The sequence below is a fragment of the Grampus griseus genome (genome assembly GCF_964374135.1).
Source record: "Grampus griseus genome assembly, chromosome: 1".
NCBI classification, from domain to species: domain Eukaryota; kingdom Metazoa; phylum Chordata; class Mammalia; order Artiodactyla; family Delphinidae; genus Grampus; species Grampus griseus.
Window position 1 is genome coordinate 154,973,878 of NC_139017.1, and position 21,195 is coordinate 154,995,072.

At 39.2% G+C, this 21,195-nt stretch overlaps 1 protein-coding gene across 1 annotated transcript in view; it reads left to right on the top strand.

Moving 5' to 3' along the window:
* Nucleotides 1–21,195, top strand: part of PSMB2 (proteasome 20S subunit beta 2) — a 36,684-nt gene that overhangs the window by 7,882 nt on the left and 7,607 nt on the right. The gene's annotated exons all lie outside the window — the stretch shown is intronic.

Consider the following 21,195-nt stretch of genomic DNA (forward strand, 5'->3'; position numbering starts at 1 on the left):
GCTAATTAAAGCCCAGAGGGTGAATATACATTGCAGAGAATTTGGATGGGGTACACCAACAGGAAGGCCCTGTGATGGCCTTTTAATTTTTTTTCAGTGTTTTCATAGCAAACCATGTTTCTTATTTCCATGGTTGAATTACTCGGTAGTAGAGATAAAACCTTAAAAATAATAATGCAAATTTCATTTTGAGATTAACTGTGTCTTTCAATGACTCTTCTTGCCTATGCACACAGAATTATTCTTTCTCACTTATTCTGGCCTTGTTGTTACCTTAGAGCTGTCACTGTTCCATTGACAGCATGTTAAAAGATGCAACATTAAGTTAAGGATTGAATGAAAAAAGAAAGAAAGAAAGGGGAAAAAAAGCCTTGACTGTATTAAAGATTGTATAGGATGTGCTAAGAATGTTCGTATGATTGCTAAAGGTGTGTATTCCCTTCCCACAGGGACTTTGTAAACGGAACTTTACCATGTGACCTTACCCCCTGTGCCTGTTTACTCATCTATGAAATCGAGATAACTTCCTAACCCCGCAGGAGTGCTAGGAAAATGAATGCTTGTAAATCATAATATTTAACATTCATGTGACTTTTGCCCAAAGCATTTTGCTTAATAATTTAATCTACTCACTAGTCCGCTGAGATATATAGCAGTTAATTCTCTATCAGTGATACGGAATGAAAAGCATAAAGTGGCAAAGGGATTAGCTGCAGGTCACACAGCAGGTCAGGCAAAAGCTACACTAATGGTGCCATAATTACTTGCCTGCTCTGCCTTGACAGCTCCTTGGTTTTTCAGTAATGTTTATAGAACATAGTTTGTTGTTTTTTTTTTCCATCTGGACTTGATTAAGCTGAGTTATGACAGAAATCAAAACAAGTACAGGCTTTTGGTTTATTTTAGTTATTTTTTACAGATCTTTAAAGCAGTTTATTTTCTAGTGCCTAATAATGCTGAACTGAGAACTCAATAAATAGAATCTCTTTTTTAAATTAATTAATTTTTATTGGAGTATAGTTGCTTTACAATGTTGTTGTAGTTTCTACTGTACAGCAAAGTGAATCAGCTGTACATATACATATATCCTCTCTTTTTTGGATTTCCTTCCCATTTAGGGCACCACAGAGCATTGAGTCAAGTTCCCTGAACTATACAGTAGGTTCTCATTAGTTATCTTCAATAAATAGGATCTTTTTCTGTCTTTGACCAAGGGGTTTGTGCAATATGAAGGATTATGAAGTTTGAAGAGAAGCTAGAAACAGGATGGGTAGGGGAGAGGAGACACATTTACATGCATTGTTTTGATCTGGGTGAAAGGTCAGTGGCCTTTTTTGTTCATTTCTCCACCAGAGAGGAAAATGAATCACATATGACCTTTCCTGCCACTTAGAATTTCCTGTGGTATTCAGTAAAGAGTGTGCTGTGGCTTGTTGTGTAAAATATTCCTCTGACTTGTCAGGCAGAATTGGAATAAGAATTCCAGCTTTGGGCACAATAAACACTTGTCTTAAATGCTACAGACATAAGTGAGTTAAGCTTCTTTTAGAATTGAGATAAGAGTGGCAATGTGCTTCATGCAAATGTAGTGAATCCGGTTAATCTCCTAGCAGAAATGTTTGATGTCTTAACAAATAAATATCCCTTGTAGACAGTGACATGGGGCTCTTGTAAATATTGATTACCTCTGCCTTGTGCTTCTAGGTCCAATCCCTGCTCCCCCACCCTCCAGTCAAAATAGATTGTTAGTTCTAAAATACTAATTCATATTTCAGTCATTTTATTATGGGGAGAGAGGTGATGGTAGTTTTTCAGTCTTCCTAATAACTAAAAAGTCACTAGATTTGGTACATTTGTATAGTCACACCAGTTGGCACATGAGACTTACTTTAAGTCAGCCAGTTAGCATGTGTAACTTTGTGTCTGTAGCTCAAATTGTTTGATTTCCGGTTTGCTGTGTACTGTGCTGTTTGCCAATTGTTTGTAAATTGGTTCTTTAAGATGTAGGTGGTTTAGCTTGTTGGTTAAACACAGTGTCTGGAATTACATTGCCTGGGTTTAAATCTGCCCACTGACTTGCTAGCTATGTGTCTTTGGACAAATTCTAAGCTTAATTTCCCTACTTATAAGATAATGGCACCTACTTCATAGAGTTTATAAAGATTAAATGAGGTAATCATGCGAAGTTGTTAGCACAGTGTATGGCACATAGACCTAATTAATAAATTCACTTTTGTTTTTATGCTGCTCTTACTGTTTGGTCAAAGAAGCAATTTAATAGCTATAAGTTATTTTCCTATCGGAGATTGTTGTGCTATTTTAGTTGAACTGATTTGCTGGTAAAGAGTGGGATACTGATATTGATAAGGAAAATAGAAATAAACCAACATTGACCATCTATTATGTGCTAGGCATTTTTCTAGATTGACGCAGTCCAGTATGGTAGCCACTAGTCATATGTGGCTAATTAAATTTAAAATAATTAAAATTATCAATAGATGAATGGATAAAAAAGATATGGCATATGTGTGTGTGTGTGTGTGTGTATATATATATATAAAATGGAATATTACTCAGCCATAAAAAAGAATGAAATTCTGCCATTTGCAACAATGTGGATGGACCCAGAGGGTACTAAGCTTAGTGAAATAAGTCAGAGAAAGACAAGTACTCTTATCATTTATATGTGGAATCTAAAAAATAAAACAAATGTATATAACAAAACAGAAACAGATTCACAGATACAGAGAACAAACTAGTGCTTACCAGTGGGGAGAGGGAAGAGAGGAGAGGCAAGATAGAAGTATGGGATTAAGAGACAGACTACTATGTATAAAATAAATGAGCGACAAGGATATATTGTACAGCACAGGGAAGTATAGCCATTATTTTGTAATAACTTTAAATGGAGTATAATATATAAAAATATTGAATCCCTGTGTTAGATACTTGAAACTAATATAATATTGTAAATCAACTATGTTTCAATAAAAAATTTTATTTCAATTTAATTTAAAATTCAGTTCCTAGGTGAGAGTCTCCTGGACTTTGAAAGAGAAATAAATTTTTGTTTCTTTAAAAAACTTTGGTTCCTCAGTCACATTAGCCACATTTCAAGTGCTCAATAGCCACATGTGGCTAATGGCTACCGTAATGGACATTACAGGTATAGAGCATTTTCATCATCATAGAAAGTTTTCTTGGACAGTGCTATCCTAGATAACCATATATGGGACCTTATTTAATGCTTCTTATGATACCATAAGATGAGTTAGTCCCATTTTGCTTACAGAGATGCTAAGACTGGTTAATAGAAGGGTTAAATATTTCTCTTATGTGTCCAAGTATACCAGAGGCACATATATCATCTATAGAAGGCTGAAGTAAGACTCTTAACTTCAAATACCATACTCTTTCATACTGTCTCCTTTATTAGTTACTGGACTAACGTACAAGTGTGCTTGTTCATTTGGGGAGGCATGAAATGTTCAGTTCTACTAAAAAGTCAAGATTTCCACATAGGATTATACAGTTAAGGTATAAATATGTGCCCATGGTAGGTGTTCAATAAATGTTTGCTGAATAAATGTCATCCAGTTAGGTCCACATATACCATTGAAAATGTTATTGTGCATTTATACACTGGAAGGGAATTTTATTAAAGTATTCTTAATGAATAGGTGTTACTTCTTCATGTAAGAATTAAAGATATGAAATCAGCAGGAGAAGATGAAAAAGACACACAGATTGGAGGAAAAAATCAAGAGCCTTCGTTTTAGTTTTTATTTAGACGCATGTGTACAATTAAGTTGGTCTGCTCCTGGTTAGACCCCAACGAACGAGAAAGGGCTTATTAGGATTTTGCTATAGGTTTGACTCCCCAATCTCAAATATTTTTTTTCCCCCCAATCTTTTTTTTTTTTTTTTTTGCGGTATGTGGGCCTCTCACTGTTGTGGCCTTTCCCGTCGCGGAGCACAGGCTCCGGACGCGCAGGCTCAGCGGCCATGGCTCACGGGCCTAGCTGCTCCACAGCATGTGGGATCTTCCCGGACCGGGGCACGAACCCGTGTCCCCTGCATCGGCAGGTGGACTCTCAACCACTGCGCCACCAGGGAAGCCCTTTCCCGCAATCTTAAATGCTTATGAGGCTTCTTTGAGCATGGATTTTGGAGTCAGATATACCAAAGTTCTGGTCTCTTCTCTGGTATGTACTAGCTTGTGTAATCTTGAATAAGTTACTTATGTTTCCTGAGCCTCACTTTCTTCATCTGTTAAGAAGGAAGGAGTGATCAGTTGTGGCAAATTGTATATGCCATTGGTTTAATAAATTTAATAAAATATATTTTGAATGAGTGAATGGTAACTCCCTGAAAAATAATAAGTATTTAATAAATGACTCCATCATTAAGGAACTGCTAGATTTTTAACAGGATTATTTTGAAAAATTTGTAATGACTTACAGGCATAGTTTGCATGATGCTTGTTTAACTTCTTATGGTTTGATTAATGGACTACAGAAGGGAGAGTGATGAATTATGGAGCTATTTCTTGCTTGAAATGAATTATGTGGCACATTTGGTGTAGTCCATATGAATGCCCTAAAATTATCTGTTATTATCCATGGAGATCTCCGTTTTACGTATGTGGGAACTGAGAGATGAACCAGCCGGATTTGATATACTTGGGGAACGCAGAGTTTGTGACAAGACTTAGAGTAGAATCCTGGCCTCCATGGTGTGTAATCTTCAGGGCTTTACTATACTGCTATTCACTGGCCAAAATGTTTTCAGAGAACCTTTTCTGAAGTGCTTGATGAGCCTTTGGTAATTTATCTTCTTATGGGACTATACCTGTAAATGTTTAGCAAGCAAACAATAGAAATAATGTTGGAAAAATATCATCCAGCCTGGTATGGTGGTTTTCAAACTTTATTACATGAAGCTGCCTCAGGAAACTCACCAAGGCAGACCAGTGTAATGAAACTTTAGCTCTGTTTCATATAAATCAGCTCAATTTTTATCTATTTTAATTTTTTTGCTTTGTTTTTTTCTTGTTTGGCCATGCCGCATGACTTGTGGGATCTTAGTTCCCTGGCCATGTATTGAACCCGGGCTCTGGCAGTGAAAACACCGAGTCCTAACCACTGGACCACCAGAGCATTCCCAACTTTTATCTATTTTATATATAGGAATTCCATGTAAGATTTTATTTGAAAAAGTGACTTCTCTGTCCCTTTCCTACTGAAGTTTGAAAACTAGTATAATTGAAAGATCCCTGCTGCAGGAGGTATAGCACTAGCTCTCCCATGAGCTAGATGAAAGAGAAAAAGCATATGGGTAATTTTTATGGTTTCTTCCAGCTCCCAAATAGCATGATTTAAAGATCTGATGTCAAATACTACAAAGCTACAGTAATCAAAACAACGTGGTATTGGCACAAAAACAGACATATAGATCAATGGAACAGAATAGAGAGCCAGAAATAAACCCACATACCTATGGTCAATTAATCAATGACAAAGGAGGCAAGAATATACAATGGAGAAAAGACAATCTTTAGCAAGTGGTATTGGGAAAGCTGGACAGTTACATGTACATCAGTGAAATTAGAACACTCCCTCTCACCACGTACAAAAATAAACTCAAAATGGTTTAAAGACCTAAATACAGGACATGCCACCATAAAACTCCTGTAAGAGAACATAAGCAAAACATTCTTGGACATAAATTGTGGCAATATTTTCTTAGGTCAGTCTCCCAAGGCAAAAGAAATAAAAGCAAAAATAAAGAAATGGGACCTAATCAAACTTAAAAGCTTTTGCACAGTGAAGGAAACCATCAACAAAACAAAAAGACAAAGTACGGAATGGGAGAAAATATTTACAAATGATGCTACTGACAAGGGGTTAATAGCCAAAATATACTAACAGCTCATAAAACTCAATATCACAAAAACAAACAACCCAATTAAAAAGTGGCCAGAAGGCTTAAATAGACATTTCTCCAGAGAAGACATACAGATGACCAACAGGCACATGAAAAGATGCTCAACATTGTTTTTTCATTTGTTTGTTTGTTATAAATTTCTTTATTGTATTTATTTAATTTTGGCTGTGTTGGGTCTTTGTTGCTGCGGACGGGCTTCTCTAATTGAGGCGAGCGGGGGCTACTCTTGGTTGTGGTGCATGGGCTTCTCATTGTGGTGGCTTCTCTTGTTGTGGAGCACAGGCTCTGGGCACACGTGCTTCAGTAGTTGCAGCACACGGGCTCAGTAGTTGTGGTTTCGCGGGCTCTAGAGCACAGGCTCAGTAGTTGTGGTGCACGGGCTTACTTGCTCCTCGGCATGTGGGATCTTCCCAGACCAGGGCTTGAACCTGTGTCCCCTGCATTGGCAGGCAGATTCTCAACTACTGTGCCACCAGGGCAGCCCTCAACATTGTTAATTATTAGAGAAATGCAAATCAAAACTATAATGAGGTATTACCTCACACCAGTCAGAATGGCTATCATCAAAAAGTCTACAAATAATAAATGCTGGAGAGCGTGTGGAGAAAAGGGAACCCTTGTACACTGTTGGTGGGAATGTAAATTGGTGCAGACACTATGGAAAACACTATGGAGGTTCCTTAAAAAATTAAAAATAGAGTTGCCATATGATCCAGCAATCCCACTCCTGGGCATATTTCCAGAAAAGACAAAAGCTCTAATTCGAAAAGATCCATGTACCCCGATGTTCATAGCAGCACTATTTACAACAGCCAAAACATGGAAACAGCCCAAGTGCCCATCAACAGACAACTGGTTTAAGAAGATGTGGTATATATACACAGTGGAATATTACTCAACCGTAAAAAAACAATGAAATAATGCCATTCACAGCAACAATGATGGACCTAGAGAATATCATATTAAGTGAAGTAAGTCAGGTGGAGAAAGACAAATATTTTATGATATCATTTATATGTGGAATCTAAAAAAATAATACAAATGAACCTATATACAAAATAGAAACAGACTCACAGACTTAGAAAACAAACTATGGTTACCAAAGGAGAAGGGGACGAGTGGGGGTTAAATTAGAAGTATGGGATTAACAGACATAAACTACTCTACATAGAACAGGTAAGGAACAAGGATTTACTATATAACACAGGGAACTATATTCAAGATCTTGTAATAACCTATGATGAAAAACAATCTGAAAAAAATATATATATAGCTGAATCACTTTGCTGTATACCTGAAATGAATACAATCTTGTAAATCAAAACTATACTTCAATTTAAAAAAAAAAAAGATCTGATGTCAGGACCATAACCTGACTTGAATTTATTTTTTTCAGTGAAAGGGAAAGAATATAAAGGAGAGAATTGCAGGTATCAGTCATTTCCAGACGTGACTCGTCTCAGCACTCTGGCCTGAATTTGAGTGTGTTTGGTCTGGTTAATAGTAGGCAGGTATTGTGTGGTCCTGTCCTAGAAGAACCCTGTTGCTTTGAGCCTTCTATTCAAGGGACAATATTGTCCTCGTGCCTTTGGTGGCTGGCCCAAAGATATCTGTTTATTGGTATCAGTGAGGTCATGTGCCCTTGTGAACAGATGGCCCAGGTGGAACCTTGACTTTGCAGGTCTTGTCCCCTAAAAACAACCAACCATTTGTTACATGTGATTAAAATATCACTAACAAGGGTAATTTCACAAGCTTTGGCAAACGTGGTTAGCAGGATGTGACATGACACAGCACTGCCTTCTTCCTCCATGTGCCATCTCCCTTGAGGCCTCATCTCCCCTGCTCACCCCCGTCTCACCCATGCCCAGGCTTGCCTTCCAGCTCACCTGCTCCAGATGGGTGGCACAGTGGGAGGACACTGGCAAAGGCAGATGTGTTTATTTTCCAGAGACAAAATGTTGTGCTCCTGCATATGGCAGTGCCTTGAAGCAAATGGCAGCCTTTGACACTGCTGCCATGCAGCCTGGGCATCTTGACAGACAGAGCTGGCTTACTTTTGGTGATGAGGAAATTGAAAAAAAATACCAAGATGTTCATCATGAAACTCAGGGAGTTTCAACGCAAGCAGTGTTTTTTTTAGACCTGGAGAGCAGTTTTCTTCCCTGCCAGACCTCAGTTAGCTAGTCAGCTAGCTGGATTTTCACTATGGGCCAAGAGTTAAATGTCTGTTAATTACTTTTGTCTACTAACCTTAATAGAACATAGAGTAAAAACTTAAAACATATGGCTACATATAGATGGACATTCAATGGTATTGTAAGACATGTGCATCCCAGGTCACATCTCGCTGGAATCTCTTAGGATTGGGAGTGGCTCATATCTGCCCCATTGGAGATACCACTGTTCTATTTTTAGTGGTCATTTTGATTATCCAAAGGCCCAGGGACAGATGTGCCTTGAAGTTGAGATGCCTTAATTAGTATGACAACACTTTGTGCTTATAGTGTTTTTCTGCCAAGAAGAATAAGAATTCTGACACCTGCCCTTTTAAGCAGTTTGCTTATACAGTCATTAGGGCTTGACTCAGTCCATTAAGGAGACAAAGACTTGGATGTTGAGTCATTACACTTACTAGTCTCCTAGAAAAAAATGGCTTAAGAACATCCTTCTTTAAAAGTTACTGGCTTTGGGGCTTCCCTGGTGGCACAGTGGTTGGGAGTCCGCCTGCCGATGCAGGGGATGCGGGTTCGTGCCCCAGTCCGGGAGGATCCCGCATGCTGCGGAGCAGCTGGGCCCGTGAGCCCAAAAAAAAAAAAAAAAGTTACTGGCTTTATCAGGAAACCTTTTTTCTTTTTTTAAAATATGTGCTGTTTTTCCCAGTCCTGGCGCTGATAGAGTTAGGAGTTTGCAGGTGTAAAGCCCTCCCCCCTCCCCTTCCCCATCTCTCTCCAGGGGGTTGTATGTGAGAAGGTGTTGCTTTCTCACTCAGAGAGCATATATGTGCTACCCTGTTGTATGCCTGCTGTGAGCATAGAGAACCCCTCTTCTGGTTGAATGGAATGAGCCTATTGGGTGGCTGGGACTGTGTGACCCCATAATGCCAACTTTTCACTTAAAGCATCTTTCCTATCCACAATGGGGATGAAGCAAATATAGGTAATTGGTCTTAAATTTGTGTTGTTTTGCAACTTGTGTCTTGAAAATTATGTGGTTTCCTGTTAAGGTTTGGTTTAAGCTGTAAGCAGCAGAGTACTGTTTTACTAAGCAGCAGAGTGTTTACCATTAGAAATATAGATTTACCCTACCTTTTAAGATTGCTTTAAACCAGTGCCTTGGCCTGTGGGGGCATGCCCTCACACATACTCACAGATAGAAATACACATGTACCCTGGCATCTTAGTGCTTCTCTTTACCTGCCGTAGCCCAGGATCATGCAGAGATATGAATTCAGGGGCTGATCCAAAAAACTGTGAGGTGTTCTTTATTCTCTCCCACAGTTATCTAAAATGAAGGGGAATGGAAAGCCTTTGGAGGGAGAAATAGTTGACTGTTCTATTTCTTGACCTTGGTTGTAGTTAAATGTATGTTCACTTTATTCATTAAGCTGTACATGTATATTTTATATACTTTTATGTGAGCATGTTGTTCCACCAAAAAAGTTTAAGAGAATAAAACGGAAGAGTAAAGGGGTAGGAAAGCGTAACACATTTTTTAAGAGCTAAAAATGAAAAAGAGTTCAGATTTACCATTACTTTTGAGTGAAGACAATAGAGCAGATAGCATGAACTAGATTGGAAAGAAAAAGGGAAGGGAGAGGAAATAATCTCTGAATCCTTATAAACTGAAATGCCCTGCCAGAATTCCACATTTCCCTTTCTGATGCCTCCTAATTTGTACAGTTTTGTACAGCTGAGAAGTTCCATAGGTGCTGATAGCCATCCATTCAACAAATCTACAGCCTGCATTGTCCTTGGGGCTGAGGAAACAGAGGTGCAAAGCGCAGTGTGTGCCTTCAGATGGGGCAATAGAGAAGTAAATAGTCAACTGTACTGCAGAGTGACAAGTACTGCAGTAGCCTTACAGGTAGTTGCTCTGCGAATAGAGCCTAACTTGAGCTTTGAAGGACCAGCTGTCATTAAAGCAAAGATGAAACAGAAAGGAAAACTGGAGGCACAGACCTGAAGGAGTGTGAGAGAGCAGGTTAGGTTAGGCACAGTGATTTTTCTAATGATGTTTGGGGCAGGCACAAATAGTTCTCTGAACCTCCTATTCCTAATTTTTTATCTGTTTTAACTAGTGGAGTACATAATACAAAGTAGGGCTCTATTGATGGGAAAACAAATAGAAATAAATAGCCTTATATAGTTTTTACTATAAACACATATACAAAATCCATAATCTAAAGTAGTTTGTTAAATATGGCTCAGGGTTTTAGGGGAATGGTAAGAGATTGAAACTAGAGAGGTAGTCCATGTTATGAGGACTTTGATGAAAAAGCATTGTGCTAAAAGCAATGGGCCTCTCTGGAAGCTTGTTGGCTAAGAGGGGGTTAACATGATCAGATGAGATTTGGTTAGATCATTGGCTACTCTTTGGTAGAGCATTTAGGGAAAGTAGAAGAAAGCAGGGAGACCAATGTGGAGCTTTCATGTCCATTGAAGAGGTAGGAGTAACTTGTGTTGGACCTAGGCTGCTAATGGGGAGCACTGTGTTCTAATAGAAGGGCTTTTTTTTTTTAGGCTGCACTGTGCGGCATGCGGGATCTTAGTTCCCCGACCAGGGATTGAACCTCTGCCCCCTGCATTGGGAGCACAGAGTCCTAACCACTGGACCGCCAGGGAAGTCCCTAGAAGGGCTTCTAAATAGTCTTTTCCCCAGGATTTCCTAGTTGCTATGGACATCTGAAAACATATACAATTATATATAGTCCTAAATAGTCTTTAGCAGCAGACTTACTTCTTAACTCAGGGAGATGAATCAGCTCAGATGTTCAACATGCAAAGATATTCATGGGTGTGAGTTCCCTGGTGGCCTAGTGGTTAGGATTCCGGGCTTTCACTGCTGTGGCCCAGGTTCAGTCCCTGGTTGGGGAACTGAGATCCCGTAAGCCGAGTGTCATAGCCAAACTCCCCCCCCCAAAAAACACAAACCCCCCCCCCAAAACAAAGATATTCATGGGCATGCTTAGCATGTACAACTTAATATACATATGCCTTGGGGTGTACAGAGCATGGCTTCTGCACTTGAATTTTTTGAGAACTGACTTAAAGGTATATGGAGTCATATTTTCCCTGGACACTGCCAGCTCATGAAAAAAAATTCAGGTGGCCTTGTTGCGGACATGGTATTGTTGGTTTTACCATTGCACAATCAGCGATTTTATTTTGATGTTTGGGAGAAAGCAGTATTTTTGATTAGCAAGTAAAGTTAATGTAGAAAACAAATACTGTGTTAACTAGTTGGTATAATAAGGCATCCGTGCCTTGTTGCATTTCAACTCATTAAATTTCTAAACTTTTAATTACGAGAAGATTACAACTTTCATAGAAGAACCATTCAAACTTGGGGTTAGTGATGGTTTTAGAAAGTAAAATTTACAGAAATTTCATAATTATTGTGGGGTAACTTTAAAATATAATTTTGCTAAAAATTGAAATATACACAATGTTTAATTTTTTGCTTCTAAAATTCAGATTCATTTGACATTTATTGGGCACCTACTACTTCCTAGGCCTTCTTCTAGGAACTTTAACACAGATGAGTACTTTTCATTCCTCACAGCTATCAGGCAAGCAATACTGTCCTCCACGTTCAGATGGGGCACTTGAGACTTCAAGACCAAGTGGACTATCTTTTGTAGCACAACCGTAAAGCGATAAAGCCACTTTTGACCTTGAGCCTTTATTATTTTTTTTCACAAAAACACATGCCTAACTTTTGACTTAACGGCATTTTAAAAACATAGGTTTTTCAAATAATAATTTAAAAGGTGTTTTGCTTTTAAAGTTGAAAATGTTGGTTGTGGGAATTCCCTGGTGGTCCAGTGGTTAGGACTCTGCGCTTTCACTGCCAGGGGCACAGGTTCAGTCCCTGGTCAGGGAATTGCGCGGGGCGGCCAAAAATAAAAATAAAATAAAATGTTGGTTGTAAATGCAGTGACGTTCCTGAGCTTAAGTTCAAGAAATCATCCATTATAAGAATTTTTGCCAGTATGTTAAGCAAAAATATTTGAACATGAGCTAATCATTGTTAAAGGAGAATGAACACAATTTTTATATTATGCTTTTGCATCTGCCAGCATCAAACGAGTATGCCAAATACACTTTCAGAGAATGAACTAAGGCAGGCAAAAGAAATGGGAAACCTTGGTTAGACAGTCTCATTTTCAGAGTAAGTTTCTTTTATTTTGTCTTGGGCTTCTGGAAATAAAAGGTTTGCTTCATTTGAGGCACACTTGCTTCCTTATTTTTTAATTTAGTGTGAGAATTTATAAACATGGGCTGGTTTGTGTTTTAGTGCAACAGAAGATGAGTGTATCTGAAGCAGGAAAGAACGAGGAAAGTCAGTCAGTTTAATTTAACTTCTCTGTGGTGAAGCTCAGTCTAGTATTCTGATTCTGATCAGTTTAAACTCATACTATTTTTTCCATCACAAGATTAAGAGGAAACTATTTTCAACTTCCAACATTGTACCTCCTTTTTTTCCTCTGAGTGGTAACAGTAGGTAACAGGACTGGTCCCAGCTTGTGATCATGAAGGAGCAATAGGCCAGTTTTTTCTCAGCTCCCAGAACTGCTCTCTTCAACTTAGGTGTACACAGTCTTCGAAATTAGCCTCTCTGCTTCATCTCTCTTCTTTCACTTATTCCTCTGCTTTGTCTCCAGACCTACCTGTCACCCCTTTCTCACTGGCATTCTCTGTTTCATACTGAATTACTTGTACCTCCCCTAACCTGCTGTGTGTTCTCTCTTGTATCTCTGCCTTTGCCTACTCCAGCACTTTGCTGGTCATTCTCCCCTGAATGTACTTCCACATCTCCAAAGGCTAACTGCTTTTTTTTTTTTTGCGGTACGCGGGCCTCTCGCTGTTGTGGCCTCTCCCGTTGCGGAGCACAGGCTCTGGACGCGCAGGCTCAGCGGCCATGGCTCACGGGCCCAGCCGCTCTGCGGCATGTGGGATCTTCCCGGACCAGGGCAAGAACCCGTGTCCCCTGCATCGGCAGGCGGACTCTCAAGCACTGCACCACCAGGGAAGCCCAAAAGGCTAACTCTTAATTGCTGGTTAAAACTCAATTTATCATTTTCCAGGGAAACTGTATTTCTCCACATATGTTTGTCACTCATGAGGGCTTCTTTGTGCTCTCACGGCAACCTACGAATACCTCTGCCATAGTGTTCTGTTGTCATTGTTTCCTTTATTGTCTTCCACATGTGAACTTAGGAAGGTGTGTTTGTATAAATAAAACCTACCAACTGGCTGACTCTTCATTCAGTCTCATGATTTCAGCTATACATTATTTTTTCTTTCCAGCTACTTCTGAACAGCTCAACTTAAGCCTCTTTCGGTCTCAGTTGAGTTTTTTACATTGCTCCTCCACCTTTCCGTTTATTGCACATTCTCTTAACTCCTCTTTTTCCCTCATCTTCTGTTCTATTCATTAACTCCTATCTATTCTACTTTCTAAATATTGATATATCTTATATTCCATATCTCCCCCTCCATCCCTACTGCTTCTGCAATTTTCTAACACATGAAAAAGGCTTGTATTGTCATGGGAATGGGAGCAGTTTTCACTGGTTTCTCCATGGTTTACATACTGATGTTCATATTCTTTTTTTTTTTTTTGGCTGAGCCGCATGGCTTGCAGGATCTCAGTTCCCCAACCAGGGATTGGACCTGGGCCACAGTAGTGAAAGCCCAGAATCCTAATCGCTAGGCCAGCAGGGAACTCCCCTGAAGTTCACGTTCTTTAGTCTAGGAAGCCAGTGACAGTATCGTTTCAATTCCTGTTACCCCACTTCCTCTCTCCTTCTTACTGAAATCACCTAATTCACTAAGTATACATGTCCCATATTCACCAATACCCAAATATTCCATGTTCCTCCATGTTTCTTTACCTTCACATATGCTGTTTCCTCCATCTGAAATCTTTCCTACTCCAGTCTACCTTCTCAGCTCCTTCCAGATCCAGGTTTCCATCTTTGTCACCTGGCACAATGCTTCTCACATAGTAAACGCTCAATAACATTTATTGAATTTATAATGTATTCACATTCCACATGCAAAAGTGAAGTTGGTTGGGGCATTTACTCATTTCATAATTATCCTGTGCAGTCTCGGAGAACTCTTGCAGGATTTGGTTGAGGCCTTTTGTAAACTCTCTGTTTTTGCTTAAGGCATAGTCACCACTGTTATTAGAAAAAGAGATTGATGGGTTTCCTTAAAAAGGACTTTGTCAGAGAGGATTAAAATCAAGGTGCAAATGATTCTGTATTGCTTAGGCATTAGGGATAAGTAGTTCTTCCCCTGCCCAGCCCTATCCCCATCCATAGAACCATAATCTCTTAGAGCTGGGAAAAGTACTTGGTCACAAGGACAGTTGGAAGCTGCTGAAATCTTTTAGATTTTTTAAAAGTGTTAAATAGTGAACATTGAAATTCCAGTATAGGTACAAAGTCTTTCTTTAATTAAAATGGCAAAATTGACATTGAAATTTTAAAGTTATACCACCAAACCCAGCCAAAGGAGATAGCTAATAAATTCTGTTGGTTATTGGAAACAAGCTCCTGATTCAGAGTTCAGAGCACCAGTGTAAGAAAATAACAGTGGATCCATTTTATTTATTAACAAAGTTGAAAAACTGGGCATTGGCAAAGCAGTTAAGGTGTTGGCATCTATTTATTTAGTACCTACTACATATCTTGCATAGTTGTAGACCCTTTAGAGGAGTCATAATGGTCTGACGTTAAACCTGCCCTTTTAAAACTTAAAATATTATTGGTCATATAAGATGTAATACGTGAAATAGAGGACAATAGATGCTGGTATGCAAAATAGTACATTCTGAACTATTTGAGTGTGAAACTGACATTTACATATTGAATCATATTTTCACACTAATTTCCATTTTGTGGAGGCAGCATCGTTTCCTAGAAAAGCACACAAGTCTTGGGATCAGAAAGCCTGAATTCTGGTCCTGACTCTAATTAGCCCTGTGGTTTAGGGTAAGTCACTGTCCCCTCTTTGAACCCGAGTCCCCACATTTGTGAGAGGGACATTGGATAAACTAGATGAGCCCTTAGATCCCTTCTAACTCTGTAAACTGCATTTTTGTGAAATATTCTCGGTGCCAAAGATGGAATTTTAGGCAGCTTTGGCAATCGGCTGGACTAAATGAAAGAGCAGGCACTGTTTCCTTCAAAGCCCAGTCTCTGTTTAGAAGTCTGTTTATTGAAACACTGTCATCATTAGCTAAATCCTTTGTCCCGTTGGTGGTTCTGCCTCTCCTACCAAATTCCCGACCCACAAGGAATGGGATCATGCTTCACACGCTTAATGTTCCAAGGTGTGCAGCACATTGCAAAAGAAACCGCATCGTTCTCTGAGGCACCTGACTCATAGCGACGTCGTCCTGTTCAATTAGAGGTGGCAAAGGCTGGCCTGGCTCCAAAGGAACACTGTCAATTCCTCTCCTTTTCTGTGTCCACGCTCGGCAGGATGCTTCCTCACGCCCACCTCTCTCCCCCTTGCTGTGACTTTGGCTTCCGCCAGATGTCACACCGCTGCTTGTCACCGCCCAGACTCTCTTCACTGATTTTGTTGTTTCAGTGTGTTTATCACAACTGTTCTCTTGAGCTGTAAAATTTATGGAATTTCACACTCTTCTTTTTATTTTTATTTTTTTTTTTTCACACTCTTCTTAATCACTACAGTGTTTCTTTTTCATGAGAGAGAGAATATACAAGGAGTTGTATGCACAAGAGTTAGAGGGAAGGAAATGCTCCATCAAACTGAAGGAAAGTTTGCATGTGTGTGCCATGTACACCCCCCACTCCCAAATGTACAAGGAAACTGAGCTCAGATGTACAAAGTGAAACTGAACTCAGTTCTGCAGGGCTCAGGGGTACTTAGGAAGTCCATTTCAATCCCAGGGAGAGGGACATAAGAGATGTGCTTATTGGCTAATTCCCCTGGCTTAAATTGTATTCCTTTTAGCAACCAAAAAAAGGTGGATAATTTATTGGCACTCTGTGGTAGTTAGTACATCTCCTCCTTCTTCGTTTTTTTTTGAGCCTCGCCTTGCGACTTGTGGGATCTTAGTTCCCCGACCAGGGATTGAACCCGAACCCAGTCCCTTGACAGTGAAAGCTTGGAGTCCTAACCACTGGACCGCCAGGGAATTCCCTGGTGCATCTTCTTGATCTTATTATTATCTAATCAGATCTGTTAATAATGCTGTCAGATCCTAAAAATGATGGTGGTGGTGGTGGTGATGATGGTGTTATTACTATGGAACAGGCATTTCACTGAGCAGTTTACATTTATTTAATTTAAACCTCGCCATAACCCCGTAATGATGGATACTCTTATTATCCCTGTTGTATAGATGAGGAAATCTCAAAATGACTTAAAGCTCTTCATTTTAAAAATAAGCTTACCTCATGTACTTTTTTAAGGGAGGAAGATATACCAATTTATCTAGGTTTTTTTCTTTTCTTCTTTCTCTACTTGTAAAAAGAGGCAAAATTTTGGTGGTATTTTATTTTAGAAACTAAAGTTCATTTTGAGTTCCCAGGATGGTTCATTTAAATTTTTTTCTTTGTATGTCAGTTAGATACAACTTTAAAACTAAGAACGTTGGCATTTGTACTGCAAACCATTGATGGTGATCCTCATGGCCATTGGACAGAGAGTGTCTCAGCTAAATGTTTAAGTTCATTTATTGGTCACTCGGATGTTTAGGTTAGTTCAGAGTTATGTATAGATACTGTTCCTCCCCTTGGGGACCTCATAACTTTGCTCTATTACTTAGACTTACTATCTAAATAATTAGAATAGTGGAGACAACCAAAGACAGATTATAATCCTTTTACGAAGGATTACTTCGTAAAAGATACAGGATTCCTGGCAATGTTATCATGATTGATTAGTGTTCACATTCCTTCAGGTTAATTGGCAAATTCTCATGTTGTACTGATCATGGGAAAGAAGGGAACTGATGAAAAAGTAGCTAGAAAGTGAGGCTTAGCACTCAGGATGGACATATCTGTAAGGGTGGAAATAGTATGAAGGTACTTAATAAGTGGTAATTTGCTCTCCAAATCTGGATGTAGGATTTGTTGTTTTTGTTTTTTCAGGCTTCCAGGAAAATGTCTCTGTGCCTGTGTCAATTTCAAGATAGGTTAGGGTGGTGTACTGTGAAGTAGATATGCTCGAAGTGTCAGTGCTTATGAATGTTTGTGACAATGAATACCTTCACCTTAGGGCTCCTTCCAAGAGTCCAGGAAGGAGAGAGAAGGAAACTGTCATATATTTCTACCATGTGTCAGGCAGTGTGCTGGGCACTTTTTATAAAATTCCCACCATATCCCTTTAGGAAGATGTATATGAGGTGTTTGTTTATTTTCCTTTAAAATTTTATTTATTTTCCTTTAAAAATTAAAAAAAGTATTATTGATGTATAGTTGATTTATAATGTTTCAGGTATACAGCAAAGTGATTCAGATATATATATATATATTCTTTTTCAGATTCTTTTCCATTATAGGTTATTAAAAGATACTGAATGTAGTTTCCTGTGCTATACAGTAGATCCTTATATGTCTGTATCTATTAATCCCAAATTCCAAATATATGCCCCCCCTTCCCTTGTGGTAACCGTAAGCTTGTCTTCTATGTCTGAGTCTGTTTCTGTTTTGTAAGTAAGTTCATTTGTATCATCTTTTTAGATTCCACATATATGTGATAGCGTATGATACTTGTCTTTTTCTGTCTGACTGACTTCACTTAGTGTGATAATCTCTGGGTCCATCCATGTTGCTGCAGATGGTATTATTTCATTCTTTTTTATGACTGATTAATAATTGTGTGTGTGTATGTATATGTGCGTGTGTGTGTGTGTGTATATATACACACACACACACACACACACACACACACACACCCCACATCTTCTTTATCCATTCATCTGTTGATAGACATTTAGGTTGCTTCCATATCTTGGCTATTGTAAATAGTCCTGCTGTAAACATTGGGGTCATGTATCTTTTCAAGTTAGAGTTTTCTTTGAATATATGCCCAAGAGTGGGATTGCCGGATCATATGGCAACTCTATTTTTAGTTTTTTAAGGAACCTCCATACTGTTCTCCGTAACTGCACCAATTTACGTTCCCACCGACAGTGTAGGAGGGTTTCCTTTTCTTCACACCCTCTCCAGCATTTATTATTTGTAGATTTTAAAATAATGGCCATTCTGATGGGTGTGAGGTGGTACCTCATTGTAGTTTTGATTTGCATTTCTCTAATAATTAGCAGTGTTGAGCATCTTTTCATGTGCTTTTTGGCCATCAGTATGTCTTTTTTTATATATATATATAATAATAATAATGGCCAATTTTTGGGCTTCCCTGGTGGCACAGTGGTTGAAAGTCCGCCTGCCGATGCAGGGGACACGGGTTCGTGCCCTGGTTTGGGAAGATCCCACATGCCGCGGAGTGGCTGGGCCTGTGAGCCATGGCCGCTGAGCCTGTGCGTCCGGAGCCTGTGCTCCGCAACGGGAGAGGCCACAACAGTGAGAGGCCCGCGTACCGCAAAAAAAAATTTAAAATGGCCAATTTTTAATTAATTAATTAATTAATTAATTTTTGGCTGCGTTGGGTCTTTGTTGCTGCATGCCGGCTTTCTTTAGTTGCAGTGAGTGGGGGCTACTTTTCATTGTGGTGCGCGGACTTCTCATTGCGGTGGCTTCCCTTGTTGCGGAACACGGGCTCTAGGCACACAGGCTTCAGTAGTTGTGGCATGCGGGCTCAATAGTTGTGGCACACAGGCTTAGTTGCTCCGTGGCATGTGGGATCTTCCCGGACCAGGGCTCAAACTCATGTCCCTTGCATTGGCTGGTGGATTCTTAACCACCGTGCCACCAGGGAAGTCCCCATCAGTATGTCTTTGAAGAAATGTCTCTTTAGGTCTTCTGCCCATTTTTTGTTGAGTTGTATGAGCTGTTTGTATGTTTTGGAAATTAATCCCTTATTGGTAGCATCTTCTGCAAATATTTTCTCCCATTCCATAGGCTATCTTTTCATTTTGTATATGGTTTCCTTTGCTGTGCAAAAGCTTTTAAGTTTAGGTCCCATTTGTTTATTTTAATTTTTGTTTCCATTATTCTAGGAGACGGATCCAAAAAGATATTGCTGCAATTTATGTCAGAGTGTCCTGCCTGTATTTTCTTCTAGGAGTTTTGTAGTATCCAGTCTTACATTTAGGTCTGTAATCCATTTTGAGTTTATTTTTGTATATGGCGTTAGAGAATATTCTAATTTCATTCTTTTACATGTAGCTGTGCAGTTTCCCCAGCACCACTTTTTGAAGAGGCTGTCTTTTCTCCATTGTGCCTCCTTTGTCATAGATTAATTGACTTTTAGTGCATGGGTTTATTTCTGGGCTTTCTATTCTGTTCTATTAATCTGTGTGTCTGTTCTTGTGCCAGTACCATACTGTTTTGATTACTGTAGCTTTGTAGTATAGTCTGAAGTCAGGGCGCATGATTCCTCCAGCTCTGTTCTTCTCCTTTTTCAAGATTGTTTTGGCTATTTGGGGTCTATTTGACTGTATGAGGAATTTATCTTATATCTCAGTGCTAGGAGTGGATGGGCTTCTCTTGAGTGCTTACCCTGTTTATTTCATGGACACTGTGAACTTCATAGGTAATTGTGTTTCCTAGTAATTACTTTAGCATTTACTGAGGCTTTATTATGTTTTGGGTACTATGCTTGTTTATATGCATTATCTCTTTGAGTCTTCAGTGCAGCCTTTTTGTAGTAGGTATTATCCCATGTTTTCAATGAAAACATTTTCAGAGAGGTTAGGTTACTAACTTTTCTAAAGCTACACGTCTGGTAATAGAGCTGGATTTCAAACTCGGGTCTAACTGTAATGTAGCCCAGCTGTTTCTTCCTGAGATATTTAAGCTACCGTTGTCTTCATTTAATTCTAAATGCCTGTAGCATAATTTTTTTACTTACTTAGCAACCTATGTCTAAAGAAAAGTAGAAAGAGTAGGACCTAGGAGCCTAGAAAAAAGCAGCAATATTATGTGCAATCATAGGATACTGGCAGTCAACTTAAACTTCAACCAGTTCTCAGAAGTAGGACCTATCACTTTCTGACATTTGTTTAGTGATTTTCTTAATCTTTCTTCTTGTGATACTAGGCATTAGCCATATATGTATTAAAACATATATAGGGCTTCCCTGATGGTGCAGTGGTTGAGAGTTTGCCTGCCGATGCAGGGGACGCGGGTTCGTGCCCCAGTCTGGGAAGATCCCACATGCCACGGAGCGGCTGGGCCTGTGAGCCATGACTGCTGAGCCTGCGGGGGAGGCCACAACAGTGAGAGGCCTGTGTACCACAAAAAAAAAAACAAAACAAAAACATATATAATGCCTTCTGGTATGATTATTATTCACTCAGCAAATATTTACTGAACATGTACTATATGCTTATACATCATTGAACAAGCCAGACACAATCCTGCCTTCATGGAGTTTATAATTGGTATAAATATTTGAATAGGTGGATTGTGTCTTACACATACTATATGTTTTCCTAAACACACCACAGTCACACATGTATATGCTGTAAGAGTTTCACAAAATCGAATGGCTTGGAATTTGTCTTATTCCAGGAAAACACTGTTGCATCAAGAATATGAGGAAATGTAACAGTCAAGAGACCCATCACTATGGCTTTGTCACTTTGAATGTCATTCTTAGAGGAGTAAGAGAGTGGCAGTATACAAGACTTTATTTGAAATTAAAAGAAAAAAGTGTGAGCCAGAGATCTTTGATGGAGCATTGTCAAAAGAATTTCAGAAACTGCAAGTTGTTGCACAGATGTATTGATTTAATTAGTCTAAATAACACCATTTATCTATGCTTAAGCATCTCACACATGCAAAAGTTGGTGATTCGAAGTCACAGAATAATTTATGAGTTATCTTCTATACCACGTGTTATAGCTTCTGAATAC